Raw genomic sequence first — 26590 nt, 5'->3', positions numbered from 1 at the left:
ATATCATATTTAGATAATTTTATTGGAATTAATTTGCTAATATTACCTGGCAATTAAGACTTAATTGTTACATTTTATAATTTTCAGACTTTTAAATTTTTATCCTTTATATCAGTACCTATTATTAAAAATCATTACTTTTTCAGAAGAGAAAGCTGCTCCTTTTGATCCTAGGTCTATGCTCAAAAAGGAGAATTGTGGGACTAACTCCATTAAGATCAGTTAGTACAGTGAAAGAATATCATTCATCTCAATTCCATTCTGATGCCATAGCATGTATTGGTTGTCTGTAAATATTCTCCCTAAGTAATCTCATTGACTTCCAAGATTTGGACTACCAGAGATAAGCTGAGAACTCTTGAATTTCCACCTCCAATCTATAATCTGTCCTGAGCTACAGATTATGTACTTTCTGCCTCACTAAATCTCTGCCCTTAGATGTCTTAAAGACAAACTAATAAGCTCATGACCCCTTCCTCAACTGGGGTGAGCCCTTCCTTCACTGTTTCCAGTCTCATTCAAGAATAGCACAACATACATGGTTGCTGAAACCAATGATTTTGAAATCACTCTTGACTCTTCTATTTCTCACTCCTCCCTCAATCCATCACCAAAGTGTGTGGGTCCTCGTACTTCCCCATTCTGTCGCCCTCTGTTTATCACCATTGCCATCATTATCAACCAGAGAGCCTAGCCGTTTATTACCTAGACTAGTGAGAGTCTCTAGGTCATTCTTCCTAATTCCTATTGCAACAATACACACAACAATCAACTGTAAAAACATATATAGCCTCAGTCTTATATGACTTTGTCAGATTAGTTTTAAGGTTGAGGTAGGTATTTGGTAAGTTGGTACCTCTGCTATGTAAAGTATTATCTCTGCCCATCTCTTGAGTTTTATCTCATTCCTCTGGACTTCCATGCCTATGTATGCTTCAGACAAATGAGAATTATTTCATTTGGTTCTATATACACTTTCTCTTCTCACATCTAGTCACTAAAGCAGGAAATTGCTTCTTACAGGAGCTTCTTTTCCTCAACACTGCATTTTCACATACATAAGGTTATAGCATCCTTTTTGTATTGACTAAGATGTCATACTTTGCTAATCTCCCCAGAGCAGATTTGGTGCCCCAGTGAATGATACTCCTGCATCTCTTTTAATAAAACTCATCAAAATTATAATTATGTATTTATTACCTGTCTTTCCCTCTAGAATTTAAATTTGATCAGGGAAAAATAATTTTATTTCCTTCACTGAATTCCTTCTATCATAGACAAAAAAATGAATGCAATGAACATATGAGTATTTATTTAGTAAATGAATATAATTTTTATTCTTGATTATTTTCCAATTGTACTATCCATTTCTGGAAGTATCATGCCATTTAATTTGTGGATATATATATATATATATATATATATATATATTCATTTAATTCTGCCCTTAGTCAGTGGTAAATATGATTTTTAAGAACTGGGACTCTTCTATAGAGAGCAAATTTTGTTTTGTAGTAGTTAAACTTAGCATTTAAAAATTATTTGACAATTCTTATTAACATCTATGAAAATGACTTGGGCAAGATACATAAGCATAAAACCTAAAGATTGTCAGAAACCAAATCACAAATTTTGAACCTCATTAATTGAAGTCATACCTGTACAGCCCAGGAATTTCATTTATTTTATATGACAGCAAATCTATGTAAGACTCTTGTATCCAGAACAAGTCATAAATTATTACATTTGAAAGTTTTAATTGACCTATGGAGATGTTGGTCTTGTGTGAATTAAATAAGAATGTCATTAAATAAAAATTATATATAATTTTCATATTATTGAGCTATGATTTGATATTCCCTGTGATTTTGTCAAATACACCCTACATTCTAATCTCCCTTCTGTCACAAAACTACAGTCCACTGCTAATTATAAATCATCTTGAGGTCTTTGGTTGCTCCCTAATGTTCAGAAAGGAAAATACCATTCCTTTCCACTCAAAAATACATGTGGCCTTATCTTTGTCTTCTGCTCCTATCTTAGGCTGGAGAGCACATTCAAGGGACAGGGACTCGTAACTGCTCTGAGTGACAAAGCAAGTTTTAAACAATTCTCATTTAAAAGAGTGACAGTATCTAGAAATCTCAAAGTACTAGCAGATTTCCTTGAGATGACATTTTTTAAAGTTATTAAGTTTTAAAATTAGGAAATGCATCAATATGGCAAAGCTTACTAACTTTCCCCAGTATACGTTCTCATACTACCCCATTCCATACCTGTATTAGTAGGGTCCATGGAAGTCCAGATGGAGATCATATTTCCCAGAACTCTTGTCTGTTTCCTCACAATTAAGTTCTTGCTCATGGAAACTAAGCAGCAAGTCTCATGCTGACTCCTAATAGAATACTGCTCCCTCTTCATTTCTCTCTTCCTCATTTCTAGAGTAAGTCAGTTGGATGACAGAGCAAAATGTCAGAAGTCTGGGTCCTTAAATCATCTATGGCTGCGATAGCTCCTAAACTATCTGGGACTGAAACCTGGGGAAACATGCAATTTGAAGAAATATCTATATTTTTATATATTTTTTCATAATCATCATTTTTATTTACTAAATAATTCAATTAAATTATAAATACATATGTATATATGTATTCATAACTCTATCCCTGTGCATGCATACATTTTAAATTTTGCTGACATATAGATTAACATTTTGTGTTATAATTTTTTTCAATTGTACAAATGTGATATGATTAGGCAAGGGATTATTAAGGAAAGTGGACTTGAATGTTTTTCAAACAAATTACTTATCTATTTTCTCTTTTTGATGGAAAATGCTTGAATATAGGACTGTTCTGTCTTAGAAAATATAAATAGATTAAAAATGACTAACTGAAAGTTGCCGACTGTTTGGAATGCTGTTGTGCGGCCCTCGAAGAGGTAGAAGGTAGATGATCCCTTTCTTTAAATGCCTCGACTTGATGCACTTACCTTTCATCTCTTTCTATATTCTGAATAAAGCTTTACTTTAAATCATGAAGATTGTATATATGTCTGAGAAAGGCTCCATAACATTACCATGAATTTTAACTCTAACTCTAGATCTCCAAATAAGCAATGTTAACTATATACATATATATATGTGAATTGCTTCAGTTTATTTTTCTTTATATTTTAAAATTCCTTTTGTGTTCGGTACCTGTTAATTTCTGCACAGAACTAACATTAATGGCATTCATAGTGACAGCTACTCAATTAAAGTGTCTTTATACCAAAATGCTATATAGTGCCTTGGGCTTTTAACTCTGATATTTATTATTAATATGTAACTTAAGAGTCTGTGGTGAGCCATCCAGTAGTCATTCTCAGATCATTGCAGTCACACACAGGAATAAATGTTACTGTAGGGATCTTACTAACTCAGGGCGCTTTTTAAGATGTCTCATGTTTACAACTTTAAAAGGCAAATTTTAAATTCTGATTTCATAGAGGCTAACATAAACATGATGCTCTAAATTTGGCTTTTCAAATTAGTATCATTACCAGAAAGCTTGAATGCCCACTAGATGGGCTGGTGACAACTTGATTGTGTTCAGACACTTTCCCAAATTAGGTGCTATGTTTGAAAACTTGGCCAAGTGAGATTGACACAAGCTACTCAGGGAACAGGGAGAAAAACAGAAGGCTGATCAAATTTGGGCTGCCAGTCCTTGACAGGCTTGCTTTCACTTTCTCTCCCTGAAGTTCATTGTCTTCTGTTCTCTCTTGGCTGAAATGGTGACACAGAGGTTATGACAAGCATGTGAAAATAGCTAGTGACTTATTAATGTTGGCCGTGACTCTGGGATTACAGAGCAGCGCCGGGCGGCTGCCGGGATGGCCTTTCCTTCCATGCCATGCAGCCCTCTCCTGGGCTGTCCAGACCTGTCACATCCTTTCCCAGAAATAAGATCAGTGCATTAATATGCTCCCCTAACTCCAAGCTCAGACTTACTTGTCACATTAGTATTTTGCTTAAATCAATGTTCCCTGAAATTTTAGAATGCAAAGTGCTTGTTCTTGAAACCCCATTACAAGCTCTTTTTAACATTCAGTTTGTACATACATTGAAGTAACGGACATTCTTAACAAACAGGAGTTTTCATTTATTTATATTCATCTAATTGGAATTGGAAAAAAAGAATATTGGGACTTTTTATTTTTATGTTTTTACAAAATGGATCTAACAGTTAATCTCTTCCACGAAACTAAATTTTGAACACTTAAAAAATCTCTATTCACTTTGACACCTGATTGACTTTATTCTTCTGTCCTTGTTGTTTTGTGTTGTTGTTGTTTTGTTTTAATGAGAATGTCATTTTTATTGGCTTAAATTTGAATAGAGAAATGCAAAGGCTGTCCCTGTAGAGCAATAGTTTATTTTGTTTCTCCTGCCTCCGGAAATGTAAAACATGGCATTGTCAATAGCAGTAAGAATACAAACTTGTGGGAGTAAGTCTGCCATTGCACATAATGATGGCTTTGAGCTCAGAAGATAAATGAGGAGAACTTGGGGGGAACAACTTAACATTCCTAGAGCAAAACTATTTTTCTTATTTATCTCTGAAGGGAACAGAAGACAGCTAATAAAATTACTTCTCCACACCTTCTTTATTTTTATGTTTTTAGCTCTTCACTGTTCTTTCAAGAACATATCAGCTGCCTGATAAAAGTGTATATGCATTTTGACTCTTGCTATTCTTTCCAAAATAAAATTTTTGTCCAATTACTGTGTTCTTATTCTGTATTCCTAATATAAATTTTGCTTGTAATTATGAGGTACATTAAGAGAGCAAATCATTTATCCACGGCTTATGTTTCACTGAAGTTATTAGAAAACAAACTGATCATGTAATGTTTCAATATATAGTTATTGATTAAAGTAGTGATAATATTTAAATTTACTGCTGTCTTACTATGCAGAAGGCATTATCCTAAGTACCTTGCATATATTATTTCTTTTTAGCCTCACAGCAAACTCTGACAGAGGTTTTATTATTATCCCAATGTTATAGGTGAAAAAACTAATTCTTTCAAGGTCCTAATAACTTGTTTAATGCAGGGATGGGCAAAAGTAGGTTTACAGTTGTTCATATGAAAATAATACAAGTAACAAATAAATAATAATACAAGAATAAACTATTACACATACTCATAACTGTAAGCCTACTTTTGCCAACTTCAATGTAATGAAACAGTAAATGGAGTTAACATTCCAATATTACAGATCAATCCAGAATTGGTGATCATGTTTGTGCCTGCTAGGCACCAGGTAGCTGATAAATAATTGAAGACTTTAACCCTCCCTCAAAGTCTGTCATATCATAAAAGTCTTATTCCAAGCAAGAAAGTAGGGTGAGTTTGACTTCTGTATGTGCTGATATTGACTCCTTGTCTCTATAAAGCTTAATGTTTTGATTGAAAATAGCTATGTCTTCTGAAGAGGTGGTATATCTTAAGCATATTCAACTCAAGCAACCAAATTTTTGTTGAAATACTGATGAGGGTATCATTCAATATTTCCACATGTACTTTGGATCCTGTGAACTTCCCAATAATCTTTTACACACACACACACACACACACACACACACACACACACACACACACACACATGCACACACGCACACTCACACTATAATGTGAGGCAACCAAGGCTCTGAGTGATCAGGTAGCTCAGTTCTAAAGTCTGTCCCTTGGCTCACTGTATTCTGTACACATACATTTTTTTCATTCAAAACCTTAAATAAAAATTACAGACTTGTTTTCTTTGCTAGATGTATTAAAGAAAAGAAATAATCTTTATCAAATCATTAATTTTACAGAGGTACTAATATCCAAAAAAAATAAAATGATTTGCAAAGTTTGACCTTTTTATCTTATCATCCCACCAACTTTATGTGATCTTTGCAAGGCACTTCATTTCTCCAAGGTTCAGTGTGTGATCTGTCAAATAAGAAGTTGTTTTTGGACTTTCTGTTCTCTTCCATTGTCACTGTGGATGGCTCAGTATGTTTCAAGGCCAATAGTGACAGAGCCAAAACGAAATCAGATCTCATGGCTCTGTTCCTATTTTCTCATCACTCATGTTCTCATTTGAATTTGTGTGCAGACAGCACGGAAACAGGCTGGCACATCCCAATTCTCGGTGAACACAGAGTTGATGTGCAGAGGTCTCTGTATACTCCGAGCTGGGGGAACAGAAGGGACAGGGCTGTGAAAAGCATCAGGCTTCTAAGTTCTAACAGTCTGATGATGGAGAAGCTCAGATTAATATCTTAGGCACAAACTGGAAGGTTAGCTCATTATTTAGTGTTCTTAATGGTAGTATTTAATTAAAACGAAATTGCAGAACAGTAATCAACATTTAGCTGTTCCTAAAATGTGTGCTTTGCTTTGAATATGAATTGAGTCCCTTTGTCCTCTGTGTGAAATGCTTTCCACAAGACAAACACCCACCTTCTATTTGGCACCATGTTGCGGTTTATTTGCCATACACCTACCTAAGGAAGATAGTTCTCACCCTTTATTGTCTTTACATTATTGTCATGTGTCAGTATCCTGCTGGCTAACCACCGAAGTATATCTATGTAATGCACAAAAAGAGTTTCTTAGTCAATTTACCAAGGTCATGGCGACAAACAAATTGGGATTAAGTGACCTTAAACAAGTCTCTGTCTAATTGCAGGGAGATTTAAATGAAATACCACACACACACACACACACACACACACACACACACACACACACAGCACTGTATATGGAACATAGCAAGCACTCAGCTCTGGTTTTCCTTATCAAAGAGTTTAAATAAAGACTAGATCATCTCTGTGGATGCTTCCAAAATTGATACAAATATTTAAAATGTCATCATTTGTGATATTTTGCAATTAACACAAATCAGATAAAATATGAACCTGAAAGTTATGTTGGGGAAATTAGGCCCATTAAAAAGGAGGGCATAGACATTTGATAGTAAGCATTTCAGAAGTGGCAGAGTTCTAGAGTTTCTAATTATTTCACAGATCATTCATATTTTTCAGTAAGAAGTTAATTTTAAAGTATATATAACAAACTCCCCTGCACCACTAACTTTCAACCATCTCAACAGCAAGACTCACTTTCCTTAGTGTTCCTAACCATCAGTATATTTGTCAGTGCATTTGCTATGCAGTGAGCACCTTGCTTAGGTGCGAGATTTATATTGATTTGGAAATATCAAAAGTATTATTGTATTCATGCACTTGCTGTGATTTCTTAGAAGGCTTGTGCTAAAATTTTATGTTTTCTTATGTTTGTATATTTCTGTGGAGTGTATAGAAATGTTTACATAAATTATGCATATAATCCTATAGAGAGTACTTTATTATACTCTTTTAAAGTGTGATGTAACTAACATTTACTAAGAGACATGACTTGCCTCAGTCAGGTCTTGCTGGTAAGTGTTCAAACAAAGCCTAACACTCTCTGGCTTCAAGTTATCTGCACATTTTACCTACACCTTGAGCCTCCACAAAGGATATATAGAGTGTAAGTGGGATGCCCAGCTGCCACTTGGAAGTTCAGTATGTTTTTATGACAAAACCCTGGGCTTTGATTTATGAATCAGTCTTTGGTGATTCTTTATTAGAATTTTAAATGATCACTATCCTATTGTCAGATAACACATACCATAAGAACCCTGAGTTCAGCTAGCCAGATGGTACAGCCAGGAGACAGAGGGAAGACCCAAGTAGATTAAGTGCAGAGCTGCAGGGGGCGTGTGATTAGAATGCATAGCCCCCATCCATGCTTCTGATGCTGGGTTGCTCTCTCCAAATGTTTTACCCAAAAAATCTGCACAGAAATAATATTCATTTGTGCTTGCAGCATTCATTCATTACCCCAAATTTCTCTGAATATCAAATACGTGCCCAAGTGAGATGAGATATAAAAGCAGCAAGGAATACTCCCAGCAGAGAGGCTGTGTGGCTGAACCTCAAGGACCCTCCACATCCAGATGTAGCTCTAAAATTGCTAATATTTGGGAATTTGGGTTGGTCATCAGCTTTAAAGAACCTAATGAATTGCTTTAAACAACACTTGACCTTTTAAAGATTTATGCACATTTGTACTTTGAACATCAGTCTCATCCATCTTAGTCCCAATGTTTTCATTGTCACAATCCTTGCTTGATGTGTCCCGTGCTGCCCCTGTGTATGACCTCATAGTTCATCACTCACAGTTCCTTCCTCTTCTCCTTCCATGTCCTGTTTCCCTTCTCTGTAATTCTAGCCAACCTACATTTATTCCCTAAGTGACAGCATGCCTCAACATATTCTTCATTGTTTACTGATTCATTTATACAACTGAGTACAGGGTGTCAGTGAACCAATGGCACAATGACACATACAAGGCTGGCAGGCAGGGCCTGGGAAAAACCAAGGGGATGTGGGCGGAGAGTCTAATTTGCTCAGTTGAGGAGATCTATGTTCCCCAATCAATATTCTTTGCTTTAAAATTGCTCCTGGATTTATACATAGTGACACTATTCAGAGCTGTGTATTTCCATCTGTGCTTATAATTGCAATTTTGATTTTTTATTTGGATTATAAACCTATCCCAGCTGGGTTTTCTTGTGTGGCTTCATTCTGGATGACAGAAATGAGATCTATTTAATATTTTAAGCATATTGCAGCTTAAAAAGTACTTTTGCATTCTACCCTAGGGCAGGTGGTTTCATTTACATTTTTAAAATAAGGAATTGGAGGTTATTGATTATAAGTTGTCACACAGTGTATGCCGAATTCATTTGATTCTACCCGTTACAAATCTCAGTCTTTCCTCAACAGGTGGTCGAAGGTTACAGAGAAGATAGATTTTTTTAAGTGACTGCCATTCCGCTTCATTTCTAACAATACCCTTCTTCCTCACTCAGCAACTCTTTTGTGGGCACCTTCCAAGTGCCAGGCTCGGTGCTGGCTGCTGAGTACATGCAGGTTTTCTAGATGCACTCTCAACCGTTACAATCTAATTTATAGTTTGATAGTAATTAGTGCTGTTTCCCAAATAGTCCAGTTCTTCTGGGCATGTGTCAGAATTCAACTTCTATCTCCCTTGTCTTTTTTGGTGCATGTGACCAATTCTGTACAATAGGTTGTGAGCACAGATGTCATCTCAGGTTGAGTTTGTCATTGTGGGATCAGTCAGTCTTGCTACTGAGACCAGCCATGCTCCAGGTAGGGGAGATGCTATCAGCTAGCCCATTCTGAGAGTGAGGACAATGACAACGTGAGAGGAACCCATAGTTTATACCTGATGGGATTTGGGCATGCGAAGAAATAACACTTAGTCTTTTTAAATTACTGACTTACCGACAATTGGTGGTTACTACTGCATAATCTGTTGTCCTAACTGACATAGAAAGAAAACTTTCAAATTAAATTGCAAACTTTATTTCAAAAGTTCCTCATGGTGACTGGAAAGTCTCTCTCAAAAGTATATATACACATATCCTCCTTTGTATAATTTATGCAGTTACATTTGCCACTTAGTACTATTAATAAATTCCAAGATAAATGTATTTAATGAGATTATTGATTTAAATGAAGAATATTATATTTTGTTTCCAGTCCCCCCAAAGTTAGATCCATTTTAAAAATAATTCATAAAGTAAATACTTAAAATATTACTTTTCTTATTAAGATACCAAACATGTAAGGAAATATTTTAAATCATTTAGGAGGAAAAAACAGAGTAATTGGAAGAAAATGACTAACTTGTAATGAAGTAGAATGTGTAATCCCAGCTTCTCTAGCCGTGTAAAACAGCAGAGAAAATTATTGTTCTGTCTCACTCACTCTCACTCCAGCTCTCCTGCAAACATGTAGATAGCAAAAATAAGCAACTGTGATAAAATCTACTTCCTCTTCAATGGGGACAAGGTTTGAGGGCTGACAAGAAGATTAAATTGGGATATCAATTAGAAGGCAGGAGTGAGTAGCAGAGTCTTTGAAATACATTTTAAATATTAATATTGGTTCTTGAGTGCTACTCAAATTCTGAGTCACAATAGATTAGAGACTGTAGTTTAGACCCAGGCCAACATTTTAAAGTTGGAGGCTTGCCCAGCCAGTGTGGCTCAGCGGTTGAGCATTGACCTATGAACCTAGTAGTCAGGGCACATGCCCAGGTTGAGAGCTTGATCCCCAGTGTGGAGCTGATCGGTGTTTCTCTCTCATCATTGACGTTTCTAACTATCTCCCTCACTCCCTTCCTCTCTGAGATCAAAATATATATTTTTTATAAAGTTGGAGGCTGCTTTTCCTTTCATTAGTGAGAAATCTGCAGGTTGCAAAAGTGTGTATTTGGTCTTCATGGAACAGCTGTGAAACAAGGCAGAGCACATGCTCATGAGTGAAGAGACTTGTGCACGTCTGCCAGGCCCTGTGTCTGTACTATCTCATTTAAGTCTCAAAGTTATCCGAAAATTGACACTATCCCTTCTATCGTTTGATGTTCTTCAGCTAATAAATAAAGGACCATAATTCCATGTCATTTCTGACTATACTCTTCCCACTGGGAGGAGGGAGGCTAATAACAATGATTTGTTATCAAAATACCACATCCATCATTTAAGTGTTGAGAACTGAACTTGTCTTTGAGTGCAACCTTCTCAGTTATCTTTTAAAGATTTAAAAGTTCTCTGTCTTCATGACACATATAGTTTATACCTAAAGTATCTGATAAAGTAATTGCTCTAATATCAGCACTAGACTCCAGTAGGCGGCTTTAAATCACCGAGCGGACGATGGGTAATGGGCTCTGTGCTCCGTCAGCCGGGCTGTAAATGATGACACACTAGTCCCCAACTCCATACATTCCAAAAGGAAACTCACATACACCCCTCCCTTTTTACAAAACACCCAGCCTTCCTTTGCATAAAAGCAAGAGACTCTAGGGAAATGTTCACATTAATACCCACATCAGTAAGGGGAATAAAAGCAACTTGGCTGGCAGCATACACCATTGGGGACATCTGCAAGATTCATAGTTCTGCCCCAGCAACTGGAAAGTATCCAGCTCGTTTTCCTTCGTGCCATGAACAAACATAACGGTGGTGGAGGCTATTTCTGTAGCTGTCAGTAAATACCTTGTCCCATGCCGTAACCAAGGGATGGGACTGGCTGTCATACCTCAAAATAAAATTAAAATAAATTAGGATAAAAATATAAATAAAAGGACCCCTTTAACTACTGTGAAATTTGAAGTAGTTGATTTCTATCCCCAGATGGCTTTTACTAGTAAATCCGCCTGGCGAATTCTAATTTATTCATACCAGAAGGAGTATTTGGCTTACGTTTTCAATACTCTGGCTTAATCCCTACCAGGTTTTTCTGACTCATGCTGGGGAAATGTATGCTAGAACAGTGAGTGACAAGTGACTGAGGCCTCCTCCATTCCCTCCCTCCCTTTTTCTGGCCTGGGTAGCATCCCATTGACTAAGTGAAACAAATTACAATTGTTAAACAAAAAGTATCCTTTTTTTTTTTTGGTTCAAACTATTTTCTTAGTTTCTTTTAAGTTTATTTTTTATGGTAATACTTCTTTTGAAAACTCATAAGTAAATATATTTAAGTCATTATAAAGTGGTTTTCCATTTTTCATGAAGCAAAGCTCCCAGAAATGTGGTATTCTAGTCACTTTTCACAATGTGTTTCTAATGTCAATAATTCCCCTTCAGTGTAATGGGATTTTGTGTCATTGACATTCTCATGAGGTTTTATATAATACAAACCCATAGACATGATGTTACAATGTCAAATAAAATAAGCCAGCAAGTCTGTGGAGATGTATGTCAATGATGCAAATATTTCTAATCTGTAGAAGTAGCAATATGTCAAGATGATGGCAAATAATACAAGGGGATTGCTGGGGATACTATTTTCTGGAGTAAAAACAGTGCAAAAAAGGATGTCAGTGCAGTTCTATTGAGACAGTGATCTGATTATCAAGGCTATAATAAAAGAAAGATTGATAGTGTTTGTGACCATATGAATTTTTTCTAAATTTGGGGAATTGATATTTTTATATGCCCCATTGCAAAGCACTTAGAGCTTCTGTATCATAAAAAGAAAATATCTGGTTTTATAATGAATCCAAACCAAGAGGAGGAGAGGCTATCTTGGGATTTTAACATCAGGAAGGCATCCATATTTTTGCTCTGTACCTAACCTAAACCTATTAACCACTAAAGTAATAATTAATATTCTTTGCTTCCATGCTCAATTTTAGAAGTGGTTAAACTTTGGCAAAATCTGAGTTTAACATCTATGTGTTCATAAAACTTTTGAAGTCTGATTTTTTAAAATGAGGCATGACCTTAATCAGATAAATGGAGGAAAGGAAAAAAAAAAGGTCACCCATGATTTATTTAATTCTTAAGTGAATTCAAGATAATGCCGAAAGGAGAGTGAGTTGACCTTACTGGGTGAAGCAATTTATTATAAATAAAGATATTTTTGGTGCCACTCATTGAAGTTTTTGCTCATGGATAGTGTCCAAAATAAAATATTGAAATTCATGATTTTGAATTATGGGAGCTATCAATCATTACTGCTGGAGCACCAGACATACGGAGGCATTTCCGGCAACAGAGCTATTAGAGTGGGAGTGAGAGCTGAGGGAGCCTGTCCGGGAACACCACTTGAAGAAATAATCAAAGGGATATCATAGCCCTTCAGAGGAAGAGGAGCTTATAGACACAAACACATCTCCGACCTTTCAAACTGCTCCAAGTACTTTCAAGCACGCTTTATCTTCTTGTATCATAATATTCTTGTGATAGAAATAAGGGAGAGCATTGTTCTACTTTTGCATGTGGAAATGGATGCAAGCTTTGGCAATAGTAGTTCTTTTTGATAATGCAGCATTGTTTGAATCTAGTGACTTAGGTCTAAAATATCCCAATTTTTGCTTGTGTCAAGATATCTCAAATGTGTAGATAAAATGAGACTATTTTTTAAATATTCTACCTTTTCCTTAATACGATGTTTTCCCACCTATCAAATTGGAATTAATTCTGGTTTTTAAATGCCCCATTTATTTTTTCTCTTGTGAAATTCCGTATCTGGAGGACTGACACTACTGACATCACAGCTTACTCTAAAGCTACAGTAACCAAGACAGTGTAATATTGGTGAAAGAATAGACACATAGATCAATGATACAGAATATAGATCCAGAGATAGATCCAAATAAATATAGTCAATTAAGTTTGAATAAAGGAACAAATTAATGCAATGGAATAAAGATAATCTTTGCAACAAATGGTGCTAGAACATGACATCCACAAGCAAAAAAAAAATGTAGACATGCTTCATAGAAATAAACTCAAAATGTATCACAGAACCAAGTGTAAGATGCAAAACTGTAAATGTATGGAAGATAACATAGGAGAAAATCTAGGTGAACTTGGTTATGCAAGGACTTCTTAGATATAACACCAAAGGCACAATCCATAAAAAGAGATCACTTGCTTCTGTACCTACCCTGACTAGGGACCGATCCCACAACTTGGGTATGTGATCTCACTGGGAATTGAACCTGAAACCTTTGGGTGTGCAGGATGATTCTCTAACCAACTGAGCCACACTGGCCATGGCCCTTCTGCTCAGTTTTACTTTGAACTTAAAACTCCTCTAAAAAACAAAGTTTATTATTAAAAATAAAATTCCATTTCAGGTAATTGGCCTGCTATGAACCAATATAGATTGCTTTTTATTCAGCATTCATTATGTTCCAGATAATTTTATTTCTTACATTAATATGCTTTAAAACAAATTTATAAACCCTGTTGTATAGATATAAAATATAAGACTTGGAGATGATGGTTAAGTTGCCAAAGTCAAGTAGGTGTAATGGTAAATGTTCAAGTATGTGTTGAGCTCCAAAGCCTGTGCCCTTCAGGAAGGTTCTTTTCTCCACTCATCCACCCACCCATCCATCCAGCAAATAACGTTTTCACTGTGGAGAAGTTTTTATTCAATCTGCCTTTACTAATTGTGGTTTGTTCAGAGAATAAACCGTTTCTGGGCTTCCTGTCTCCTTTATTCCACTCAGCTAACTATGCCCTATATTTTGGGCAGGGATTCAGAATAATAGGAGTGTTTATATCTTCTGTAGAATTTTTTATTTAACAATTAATTCATATCGACAAACATAAATACAGGTGGATTGTTAGGCCTAGCATGCAGTGTCATTTCTTATTTTATCTTATTTTTCCCTTTAAGTTTTTGTTGCCTTGAATAAGATGTTTAACCTGGGTATTACATATTTGTAAATGGAAATTTTTCTAATAAAAATGTCTTAAACTCTATTATATTGGAACTTTACTGTAATACAGGATCAGTTGATTCACTGTTTAGAGTAAAATTATAGTCACCTTCATTTACAATATGTGCAGTTACAGGACAAAGGGTTCTTTTAAACTAAAGCAGTTAGTAATTTTAGGAAAAAAGATTGTTCATATAAATAACTTTTCCCTGCATTAATCTTTTTGTTTTCCATAAGTCCAAGTTAATAGGGGTGGTGTTCAAAATACATATAATGATTTTAAACTTTATACACAAACATTTTTGTGAAAATGCTGAATGCTTCAATCACTATCATTTTATGGGATTAGCCTTTATAAGAGCTTATCCTATATGATAAAGAGCTAATATGCTAATTAGACCAGATGGCGGAATGACCTTCCGGAATGACCTTCCAGAACAATCAGTGGGTGGGGCTGCGAGGCACCCAGGGCCACAAGGCAGCCGGGACTTCGAGGGCTGAGCCCCTTGCACAAGTTTCGTGCATCGGGCCTCTAGTTGAAAATAAAAAGCATGTAGGAATTTAGAGTGTATGTAGAAATTGTTTGCAAGGAATTGAATAAAATTTTAAGTCACGTGTTTTACACGTAGTCAAAGCAAACCTACTGATACTATCTCATGACTGCATTTGAACATTTGAAGTAGATTTTATTTGTTAGGGGCTTTAGACAGGATGCCCAAAATCTATCAAATAACTATGTACATTTTCTTTGTACTTTAAAATACATATTATTTACTTGTCTCTTCCCTTTGCATTTTGCTTTAGCCTGTTCTGGGAACAGGGCCCAGTGCAAACCTTATTCAGAAATTATTAACAACTTCACAAAGGTGACAGCAGAAATTTAAACCATGTGCAGAGTCCTGGAAGCCTGGGTTCCTGTGCACACTGCACATGCCGTGTGCCCATGACACTGGCCTGGACCTGCTCCCTAGGTTGTTATGCCCTAGAATTTCCTATGATTTTTGGCTCATCCTTACATAACTATACCCCTCATTATAACACTCTGATGTCTAAAAATAGCTATAAAATTTTCAAAGATAATTTTTACCTAGGTATAGTTTGGTTGACATATCATATTTGAGTACTTTATTAAGTAGTCAATCTTGCATGAGTACCTGATTAGTAGTCCAACTAAGAATCAAACCAATCATATGAAATTAGTTTATAATCCTTATGTCTGATCAAATGGTATCACTAAAAATGTATTTGTGGAAATTTAAATAATCCTAATGAAATGTTTCTTCATAAGAAATACCATTATTCCTATAGTTTTAAGATGCTTACTTTTTTTGGTGAAAACATCTTGGCATTCAAAACCATTTTTTGAACTAGTAAAAGTTGTGACACATGATATACATTATAATTAATTTGAAGTCCCTTAGGTAAGCCAAAATTTTCATAAAGTTCTTAAATGACAATTATTATTATTTTAAACATTTTTGTAAATTGCTGTTCTTATCCTTAAATGAAACCACATATGAGCTCTTGCTAAGAAAAATTAAACTGAAGTGTCTCAAATCTACAATTTACATTTAAAGATTGAATAAAGATAGGCCTTGTAATTTATTGAATAGGCTTATAAGTAACATTAGGAAAAGCTCATTACTTATAAAAATTATTTCTTCACATTAACTGCTTTTATATTTGTAGAGAAATATTTGTAATTGCAGGTCATGAGGATAAAGTAGAGACAATGTAGTTTAATCACTATTTATTTGTTTTTGAAATGTACTTAATGGAAAGGATGAGTAACTGCCTTGCTTCAAAAATAATTCTATTGCCTGGAGTGAGAGATTTGAGTATTAGCATAACATTCTATTTATGTGAGTTATGTTGTAGTTTTGTCATTTTTTACATTACAGTGCAGAGAATGCTACTGATTTATTGTTGCATTTTTAAAGGGCAGTGCTATACTGAGACCAGAGACTGAAGGAAGCTAAAAAACATATTTGTCAAAAACTCAGCCTGACACAGTATATGATCACTGACTATTTGCCCTATTTATAGGGCTGTATTTAAAAGTAAGCTAATCTAGCAATATCAACTATGATTGATGTTTTCCTATTTATCATTTCCAGTGTTTCATTTTTGGGTTTTAAAATGGTTATAAGATACAAGATATGTGAAGTTTATGTGGGAGTAAAAGAATGCATAGTGTTTTCCATTTTCGTAATGTTCCTTTGAAGGAAATTATTTCTTGAATATTCATCTTGGGTCCTATCAGCATCCACTATAATCAGAGTAATTTAAAAAGTATCAGGTGAATTATGAATACCCTCTCAGCTATGCAAGTGAGATGTTAAATGGTTATGTAAGAATTTGAATGCTATGCTGTAGTACATATGGTAATTGTCACCAATGTGGAAAAAACACTCCTGCTTATAAATTATAAGGGCTAGAGAACTTGAAACTTCACAAGATTACTTCCCAGTTGAACTATGGAACACAAAATCCAGCTTACAATTTTTTAGCCAAGCATCTAGAAACATAGGGAGTGAGCTTATAAGTTATTATTTAAAAGCTTAAGTGTATAAATATATTTGCAGTTTATTATAAAACTAATTTCTTATTTCAATCTCAGACTCATAGAAAGTAAGAATAATGGCTATATTTGCTTTAGTTTAAAAATATTTATCAATAAAGCTTAATTCTGATAGAAAACTTCAAAGTAAACAATAATTGATTATTTTGATATGTGTACAAACTAAATTGTACTTCTTTGAGATTCTATACATCACAATGTAATTATCCAAGGTATAGGCAGAGCAAGAAAATATAGTAAGTGCCTTGAATAGTATTGAAGCCATTAGGTGAGGAGACAGAAGTATCCCAGAAAGGGAGTACCATGCAAATGAATCCAAAGATTGAAACCTTTGGGCTCAATGTGAATGAGAATGTCAGATTTAAGGCACCCAATTAGGCTGATTGGACTGGCTATGCTAAATGACACTTACTACAGTTGCCATAGAACTTTTATTTCTTCATTTGAGTCAAGAATAAAACTAAGCCAAGATACACTTTTTAATTTCACAGATACTTTAGATATCATACTCCACCTTGCAAAAATGATTTTGTGTTTATTGTGGGACAATTCCAGTGGTTAGTGTTTCTAGACTTCAATACACAATAGGCTAAGAATGAAAAATATTGAATTAGTAAAGCTCAATCTATAATTAACACTTACACCAAGCAAGGAAAATATTTTATTGCAACTGACCTGAATAATAGAGTGGGATGGAAGGAAGGAAGCCTATTATTTGAGACACCAAGTGAAAACTATGAAATACAAAAGGGAAAAGGTGGTTTCATTGAGAATAAAATATTCATGTTGATAACTTACATAAAACAAAAGATGGAGTGTTTTCTGCAGGGAAATTACTTTCTTTGATGAGCTCCATTTATGCATGATGGAGTTTTAAATTTTTGAAAACCCCCTTGGTTATTTTTCCTTCCTTTCAATTCTTTTGGTTTTAATTTCAAACATAAACAGATGTAAAAATTTCTTACTAAAAGCTTCTTACTCTGTTTAAATTCGAATTTATGACATAGAAAACAACCCAGAATGCCTTTTTACAATGACAGTGGTTGGGAAATCAATATTTAAGGCATCAGTCTCATGAATTGCATGGTGAGCAGTGGCTCCATTCATTTTGAAACTACCCTATGATAACATATACCTTAATTTACTTTGCTTATTTTAACATTGTTTTGTTTCAAGCATATTCTTGGGGGATCCTGAGTATTATATCTGCTAACTACAGCTTCAGTTTGGGAGCAATTTCATTTGAGTGAAATCTAGTTAGTATATATTAACTTTGTTTGAGTGGCCTGCAAGTTGCATGCTAAGGTTCAAACCTTTACTTCTTCTTGAGGATAGAATGCTATTGTTTTTACTTGGTAATTCCATGTGGGAGACATTTTAGAAGCTGTACTGGCAAGTAAAGATTTGAATCTTATGTATAGCCTATACACCCTAATCAAAAGACAAAGAAAATATACACCATCTCTAAAGACTTGGGTTCCAATGGTAGAACTTGAGTCGAGATGGGAAAAGAAATCTTTTGGTCTTAGTGTGCAAACTTGATTGTGCAGCACAGGGTCACCGTGTAATGTGACATTATTTGAAGGAGGTTGCCACATGAGAGTCTTGGGCAAGAGGAGCAGAAGAATGAGTGTTTATAAGTTGATGTACATCATCAGCAGTGTTCATGGAGGCTGCTTGCATGAAATTATTGGATCCATTAGGAGCAAATCTTTAGGGAAATGTTCTGAGTAACACAACCTTAAACAAAGCTTCCTGGAATTACCAAGTGTGGCAGAATGCCTGTTATTAGGATAGAGGGACTCTGAATCCTACATCAAAATAGGTTGCAGCCCTAACCGGTTTGGCTCAGTGGATAGAGCGTCGCCTTCGGACTCAAGGGTCCCAGGTTCGATTCCGGTCAAGGGCATGTACCTTGGTTGCGGGCACATCCCCAGGAGGGGGTGTGCAGGAGGCAGCTGATCGATGTTTCTCTCTCATCGATGTTTCTAACTCTCTCTCCCTCTCCCTTCCTCTCTGTAATAAATCAATAAAATATATATATTTAAAAAAAATAGGTTGCAAATCTCTCTCAATGGCCCAATTCTGCACTTCAGGACAGTGGGAATCAGTACTATGTTTTCATACTTTATGATCTAGCACAATATAGTGATTGCAACTAGTGTTTTGGAGGCTCAGGAAATGCTGAACAAATAAATTACTACACTTATGCTTACAATTATCTATAATAATACAAGGGTAATATGCTATTTAGACCGGATGTCATTCTGGACATCCTTCCTGATGAAGCCGGGGCCAGAAGGAAGCCAGCCCGGGTCCTGGGTGCCTGTGGGCGGCCTGAGGGAAGCCAGCCCGGTCCTGGGTGCCTGCCAGTGACCTGAGGAGGGAAGCAGCATGGGTCGTGGGTGCCTGCTGGCGGTTGGAGGAGGGAAGCCTGAGAAGCCCGGGTCATGGATGCCCGAGGGAAGCCTGTGCCGGCAGCCGGGAGAAGGAAGGCCTACTCTTGCATGAATTTTTGTGCATCGGGCCTATAGTGTATACATAATATCCAACATAGACATTCATACTCACATATTGAGCCCTCATATTGAGTTAGGTAATTGAAAAACGTGTGTATTCCTAAAAGAATAATATTTTAAAAATTGAAAATTTTTGAATTTGTTTGCCTCTAAATTTGAGACAGTGGTTTTGTCAAACTGGTGTAAAATTTCCCAATTATTTATTGATTGTTAGTCCCTGCAGATTCAGAGACAAATGCAAATCATTAACACCCTTGAGAAGCTCACAATTAGTTGTGATAGAGAAGTCAATCAAGTTCTTATAGCTTAAAATGGTAAACATTTTATACTAGTAAGTACAAGTTATTATGCAACTGTACTTTACTCAGAAGAAGTAGGTGAAAGGTTTTGGAGATGATGATGAGGAGTTGTAAATGAGTTGGCAGGCTGTGATAGGGTGTGGGACTATATGGAGAACAAGGCATGGAGATATGAGAAAACAGCCGTAAAGATAAGAGGACATCAAACAGACCAGTAGTCCTGCCACAAGGCAGCTGGGTGATTGGAGAGGGCACTGCTTGGCAGCTTACACTGGACTGGGTCCTGGATTTCTCCAAACACTCTTCTATAATCTGTGCCAGCACTTAACTTCTAAGTCTCATTTTTTAAATCAATACAATATGTTCAACAATATCTTGCCTGATAGGGATACTGTGAAGATATGTTTTGTATATGGCACAAACAGAGTGGGGATTTGAAAAATAGTATTTGAGGAGGTTACAATGATCAGCATTGACTGTAACTACAGGCTCCCAATACGGCTGCATATTGGAATTACCTGGGGAACTTAGAAAAATACTGATGCTTGCATCTCACCATCAGAAATTCTGACTTAGATAGATGTGGTGCAGTCTGGATATCTGACAAGGCAGAACACAGGGAAAGATGAGGAATAATAAGTAACAAAACAGGAAATAATTTGGAAATGTCTTCTTCAGAGAAGGATATATTTGAGTACACCAATATGCTAAGGAATAGATTTATTTCATTCCATAGAACAGAAAGCTCTCCACTCTCAGGTGTGGTTAGTAAGTGTTTTGCTTGTTCCAAAGTAGTTGAGCCCTAGCCGGAAGGCTCAGTTGGTTGGAGTGTTGTCAGGTTCCTTTCCCAGTCAGAGCACATACCTAGGTTGTGGGTATGATGGTCAGGGTGGTAGGGACACCTACCAATCAACGCTTCTCTTTCCCCCTCCCGCTCTCTCTCCCTTCCTCTTTATCTCCCTCTCACCCTCTCACCCTCCTCTCTCTCTAAAATCAATAAACATATCCTTGAGTGAGAATTTAAAAAAACACACAAAGTTGACTTTGGGGAATTAAACCAACAAAGACAGAGTTTTTGCATGATGGAAGTCTCTTCTGATCTGAAATGTATCAATTCTATGCTTTATTTTCTTGGAATGGCATAGCACAGTGCTTGGCAAACTCATTAGTCAACAGAGCCAAATATCAACAGTATAACGATTGAAATTTCTTTTGAGAGCCAATTTTTTTAAACTTAAACTTCTTCTAACACCGCTTCTTCAAAATAGACTCGCCCAGGCCGTGGTATTTTGTGGAAGAGCCACACTCAAGGGGCCAAAGAGCTGCATGTGGCTCGCAAGCCGCAGTTTGCCGACCACGGGCATAGGAGCATGGAGCAGGTGGTGAGGGAATCTAATACTGAGGATAAAGAATCCTAGAGCCTTTTAAAGTACTACAGTTAAATACACCTAATTAATATGCATCTTAAAAGAAATTGGGCCCTGCTTTGAAGATGTGAAATACAGGCAAAGCAATGCTGCCTAAGCTTTTAACCATAGGTTTGATGAGTAGCAACAATATTTTAAACTATTGTTAGGATAGAAAAAAATAGGCTCAATTACAGTAGAATGGATTTTAAATGCATGCTAGAGAAAGTGGTGGTTTGAATCTCAAAACAATTTACTCCTTTTTTTCTGGCCTATCACAAATGAGCCCTGATATTCTACCCTGATTACCAGAGAAGTGATTGTGTGGCAGAATCATATTCTCTCATATTGAACATCAAAGAAAAACCAACAGAAGCAAAATTCTTTTAAACAGATTCAGATTCCTAAGGTGTAGAGCAGTGGTTCTCAACCTTTCTAATGCCATGACCCTTTAATACAGTTCCTCATGTTGTGGTGACCCCCAACCATAAAATTATTTTCGTTGCTACTTCATAACTGTAATTTTGCTACTGTTATGAATCGTAATATAAATATCTGTGTTTTCCGATGGTCTTAGGTGACCCTGCTGTAGAACCGCTGCTGTAGAGCCTAAGACCATTGGAAAACACAGATATTTACATTACAATTAATTAACAGTAGCAAAATTACAGTTATGAAGTAGCAACAAAAATAATTTTATGGTTGGGGATCACCACATGAGGAACTGTATTGAAGGGTCGTGGCATTAGAAAGGTTGAGAACCACTAGTCTAGGGTATATTTTTTCCATGAAGAAGAACTATGCTGGTATTTTGATTATGAAAATAAAATACAATATACTACACTGTTGTGATTGTTATCTGGGACCTCCAGATAAATGAATTATTTTACCCATGTATTGTTTTTCCCATGAAAATACATCAGGCTAATTGGGAAATAATTAAGTACATTTATTTTCTCCCTGTGAAAGTCTTTTGGTATTGCAGAAATATTTCCTTGTGAACTATATAATTGCTGAGATATTTCCTATCTAAAATCACTCTAATTACTTTTGGGCCATTTTTGGGATAGAAATGCTTGAAATCCCATCATCAACAAAAGATATTGTATTAAAGATCTTTAATTTAGTGCCATGCTAGGCAACGCCTATAAAGTATTTTAGAAATAGGAATTGAGGACCAGACTATAGTTGGAGCATATCTATATATATACAAGCCTAATATGCAAATTGTCCCCTTGGGAGTTTGACCAGGAGACCAGGAATTTGACAGCTCCCAGCCAACAGCTGTCATGACATGCGTTGACCACCAGGGTGCAGCACATAACAAAGGAAGGCCCCTGCCTGCATCTGGAAGGCTCTGTTTGGCCCTGATCACCAGCCAGGCCTAGGGACGAATTTCATGCACTGGGCCTCTAGTAAGAATGATAATTGGTGACCAATCAGAATGGCTCTATTCTTACCAATCAGGGACCAGGTAGAGGGACTTCTGTCTATACGAGCAGCTCCCCTCTGGCTCCTGGAGTGCAGTTTCAACTGAAGACTGGAGACTGTGTGTCCCCTGCTGGAGCTGAAACAGCCAGGAGCATTGTGAAGCAGAAGGCACAGCACAGCACAAAGCTGAAGAGGGGCTTGGTCCAGGGGCAGCCTCACAACCCTGCTCACAACCCTGCTGTTTTCCAAACAGCTGAGCTTAGCACTATGGAGCTGGACCACAGCACTGTTGTTTTCATAGCCATGCTCTATTACAGTCAAGCTGTTTGCACTTAATCAAGTTTTCTTCTTCGCTGCATCCCAAATTGGGGATTCCTATTGGCTTTTGAATTGACTCCAAGGACTATCAGTTAGCACTTGTCTGTGCATGCTGCAATCTCCCCTGCCCCCAACCCCCTCTACACACACACACACACACACACACACACACACACACACACACTCAGCATTTATACCAGATCCCTTCCCAGTCAGGCATTGGCTTCAAACACACCAATTATCTCCATGTAAACAAACCCAGTGATCACTTTTCAGTACCAATTTTATTTTACTTTTCTGTAGTATCTGATGGACTTAGTCCTTTATTGACACATTCTCTTAGTTGATGTCCATCAGTCAAAGACCACCTATAGTTGAACAAATTGGTCTTTGAATACTTGGTGTGAGAAGGCATAATCCCGAGAACTGTGGGGCATGTTAATTAGAGTGTGCTAGGACGTTCTTATAGGTTGGGGGCTGTGTGAGGTGATTTGAAAGAAGGTTTGAGGAAGTGAAACTTTCTGAACTGGATGCTTTCATGAAGCCATGGGATTCTGTGCTGTATATCTTAATATTTTGTATTTAGTAGGTAGAAGGAATAGAGTTAGGCTAAAGCTGCAATTAGTAAAGCAGCAGCAATCACTCTGATAGTTGGGAGCAGGGAAGTTTGGGAACACTTGCAGTTTTCATGGTGCTCTTGTTTGTGTCTGGGTTCAGACACGTAACAGAGGCCCCCTGTTTACATCTCACTCCATCGTGGCTACACAGTGACCTTGCCTCACACTGGCATTCTGTGAAATTGTTCACATTCAACAGGAAAACACCATGGCCTCGCTTGGTGTGAGGCCAGCTGCCAGCCGACAGCTGTCAGGACTGCCTTTTTCTTTCTCCTGTCATGGTGCCATATTCTCTTTGGTTTCTATCTCTTTGCCTTTTCCTTTTCAGTCTTCCTAACATGATCCTCTTCCTTTATATGATCTTTAACTCTTAGAATTTCCAAGGCCTTAGATCTGTATCATCTCTTATATTCTTCTACACTTCTTCCCTTATGCAGTTTTATTCATTTTTTAAAAAATTTAACTACCATCTGATTTCTTTGGACTGGACTACTTTATACCTAAAAGATGGGTTAAAAAAAAAACTATAGCTCATCAGCCATAGACAGTACACAGCATCTTTTGCCAAAGATATAAGATGGTTTTTATATGTTTAGATGGTTGGAAGAAATCCAAAGATGAGTAATATTTTATAAAAATTATATTAAATTCAAGTTAGAGTGTCCAAAGATAAAGTTGTTTTGGACTACAGGCATGTTCATTTGTTCAGGTATTTTCTATGGCTGTTTCCTTGCTGTAAGAGCGTGCTGAATAGTTGCAACAGAGAAAAGCCAAAGTTATTTACTAGCTTCCCCTTTATAAAACTTTTTGCCAATCCCTGCTCTAAAATAATATATTCAACCACTATTTGGTATTTTTACTTGAATATTTCAGTCATCTTAAAGTACTTAAAACAGAAATTGTACTCATCTCCATTTCATACCATGAATCTGACTCTTTCCTACTCCTGTCCATCTTAAATATGGGCCATTGTCTACACAGTTTCTCAAACCAGAAACCACAAGTTATCCTGAATGCTTACCTTTCTTCTACCTCATATTTATAATCCTCTGGAAAGCTCATTGTTTCTACTTCCTAACTTTATCCTAAGTTGGACACTCGGTCTCCATTTCTTCATGCTGTATCACACCACCACCATCTCGTGTTCCCTCTGCTCAAATAGCCTCCTTACTGGTTTCCAACTTATGTGACTCTAAGTAACTCTCCAACCCATGGTGTCGTCTATCATTACATCTGGTCCATTTCCCAATTACTGTTAATTTTTACATGAATATTTGGGTTCAAATTCTATATGTTTATTTACTCGTTTATCATCTATCCAAACAGATAAGGTTTAGGAAGATAGAGTCATGCCTTTTATTTTTGTTATTTATTTATTTATTTATTTACTTATTTAATATATTTTTATTTATTTCAGAAGCAAGGGAGAGGGAGAGATTGAAAAATCAATGATGAGAGAAAATCATTGATCAGCTGCCTCCTGTATGCGCCACTTTGGGGACCAAGCCAGCAACCCGGGCATGTATCCTGACTGGGAATCAAACCATGATCTCATTTCTTAGGTCAGCACTCAACCATTGAGTAACACTGGCTGGGTGAGTCATGCCTTTTAGTTCATCAATTAATATGAATACTTTGAACACTGACTGCTATGGAATAGAAGGTTAGTAAGTATTTTTTTAGCCAGTGACTGACTTGATTAGAGACTACAAGGGTACATGTCTTTTACATCCTTGGTTAAGTTTATTCCTAGGTATTTTATTTTTTGATGCAATTGTGAATGGCATTTTCTTAGTCTCCATTTCTGATAGAGCATTATTGGTGTATAAAAATGCAACTGGTTTCTGGATATTTATTTTGTATCCTGCTACTTTACTGAATTCATTTATCAGTTCTAGTAGTTTTTTAGTGGAATTTTTAGGGTTCTCTATGTATAGTACTAGATTTTACTTCTAGGAATGCATGAACTTTCATCTTCTTCCTGTACCTCAGCAGTACATTAATTTTTTTTTCCAAAACAGCAACGCACTTTTGGTAATCTCTTGCACTTTTTTTGTAATTTTAAAAATTTTTACTTCATTATACATTTGGAATAATTAAAAATGAAAAAGAATATTTTAGAAAAGACTGCAAAAGTAGAGGTACAATTATTACCACCACCCCATTCACAAAGGCACAACAGTCCATTTCTTAAGAGAAAATGTTGATAGCATGCTCATCAGTTATCAATTTTGTTCATGTTCATCAATTAGCCAAACCTCACCTTAAATTTATAACCACCTCTATAGAAGAGGCAGTTTGCTCTGGGAAGAAAGAGGTAATATTAATTTTATCTTGACTTTAAGAATTAGATCCTGGTCAGCTCTTGTTTTTGGTAGCGCTGATGGTACCATTTTTTCCTAGCAAACAATTCACATACATTATTCTGGTAATTCAACAGATATCTCAAAATATACTAGTTAATTACTTGGTAATTTTTTTTTTTTTTTTTTGCCAAGCATCAGTGTACTGCGTTTTATACAAGAAGGAACTATCTAATTATTTTTAAGTAGATTTCATGTAGAAACTTGGAAATGATACCAATCAATACTGAATACAATTCTTAACAGTACTAAGATAAGAACATAGACTAAACACTGTTTTGGTGTGTTCAGTGATGGGGATAAACTGCTCAACGGGCAGATTAGGTTTTAGGTGGAAGCAACATGTTGAAATGGCCATAGGATGCCGCATGAAGAAGGTCACTTGAGAACAGATTTTGTAAAGCGATTGAAAGAGGCCAGCTACAAGGCTTCATAGCTAAATTACCTGATAAGAAAAGAAGGCAGTGAGTTGGCAGTGAAGTGGAGAACAAAATGGGATGGCAGACAGATGGAGAATCAAACAGAGCAGGAGAGGAGACAGAGAGTTCTCTGTGTGTGAAACAGAAGAAAAGTAAGTCACTAAAGTGGAAAAAAATTAAATTTGCACAGAGAATGAAGAAAACATTGAACCATACCACTCAAGAAGCTTAAGTGTCTTCCCAAGTTTTAAATGATAATTTGGATTTTAAAATATTCTTGCATAA

Source organism: Eptesicus fuscus, chromosome 6, assembly GCF_027574615.1.
Source record: "Eptesicus fuscus isolate TK198812 chromosome 6, DD_ASM_mEF_20220401, whole genome shotgun sequence".
Lineage (NCBI taxonomy): Eukaryota > Metazoa > Chordata > Mammalia > Chiroptera > Vespertilionidae > Eptesicus > Eptesicus fuscus.
This window is presented reverse-complemented; position numbering follows the sequence as displayed.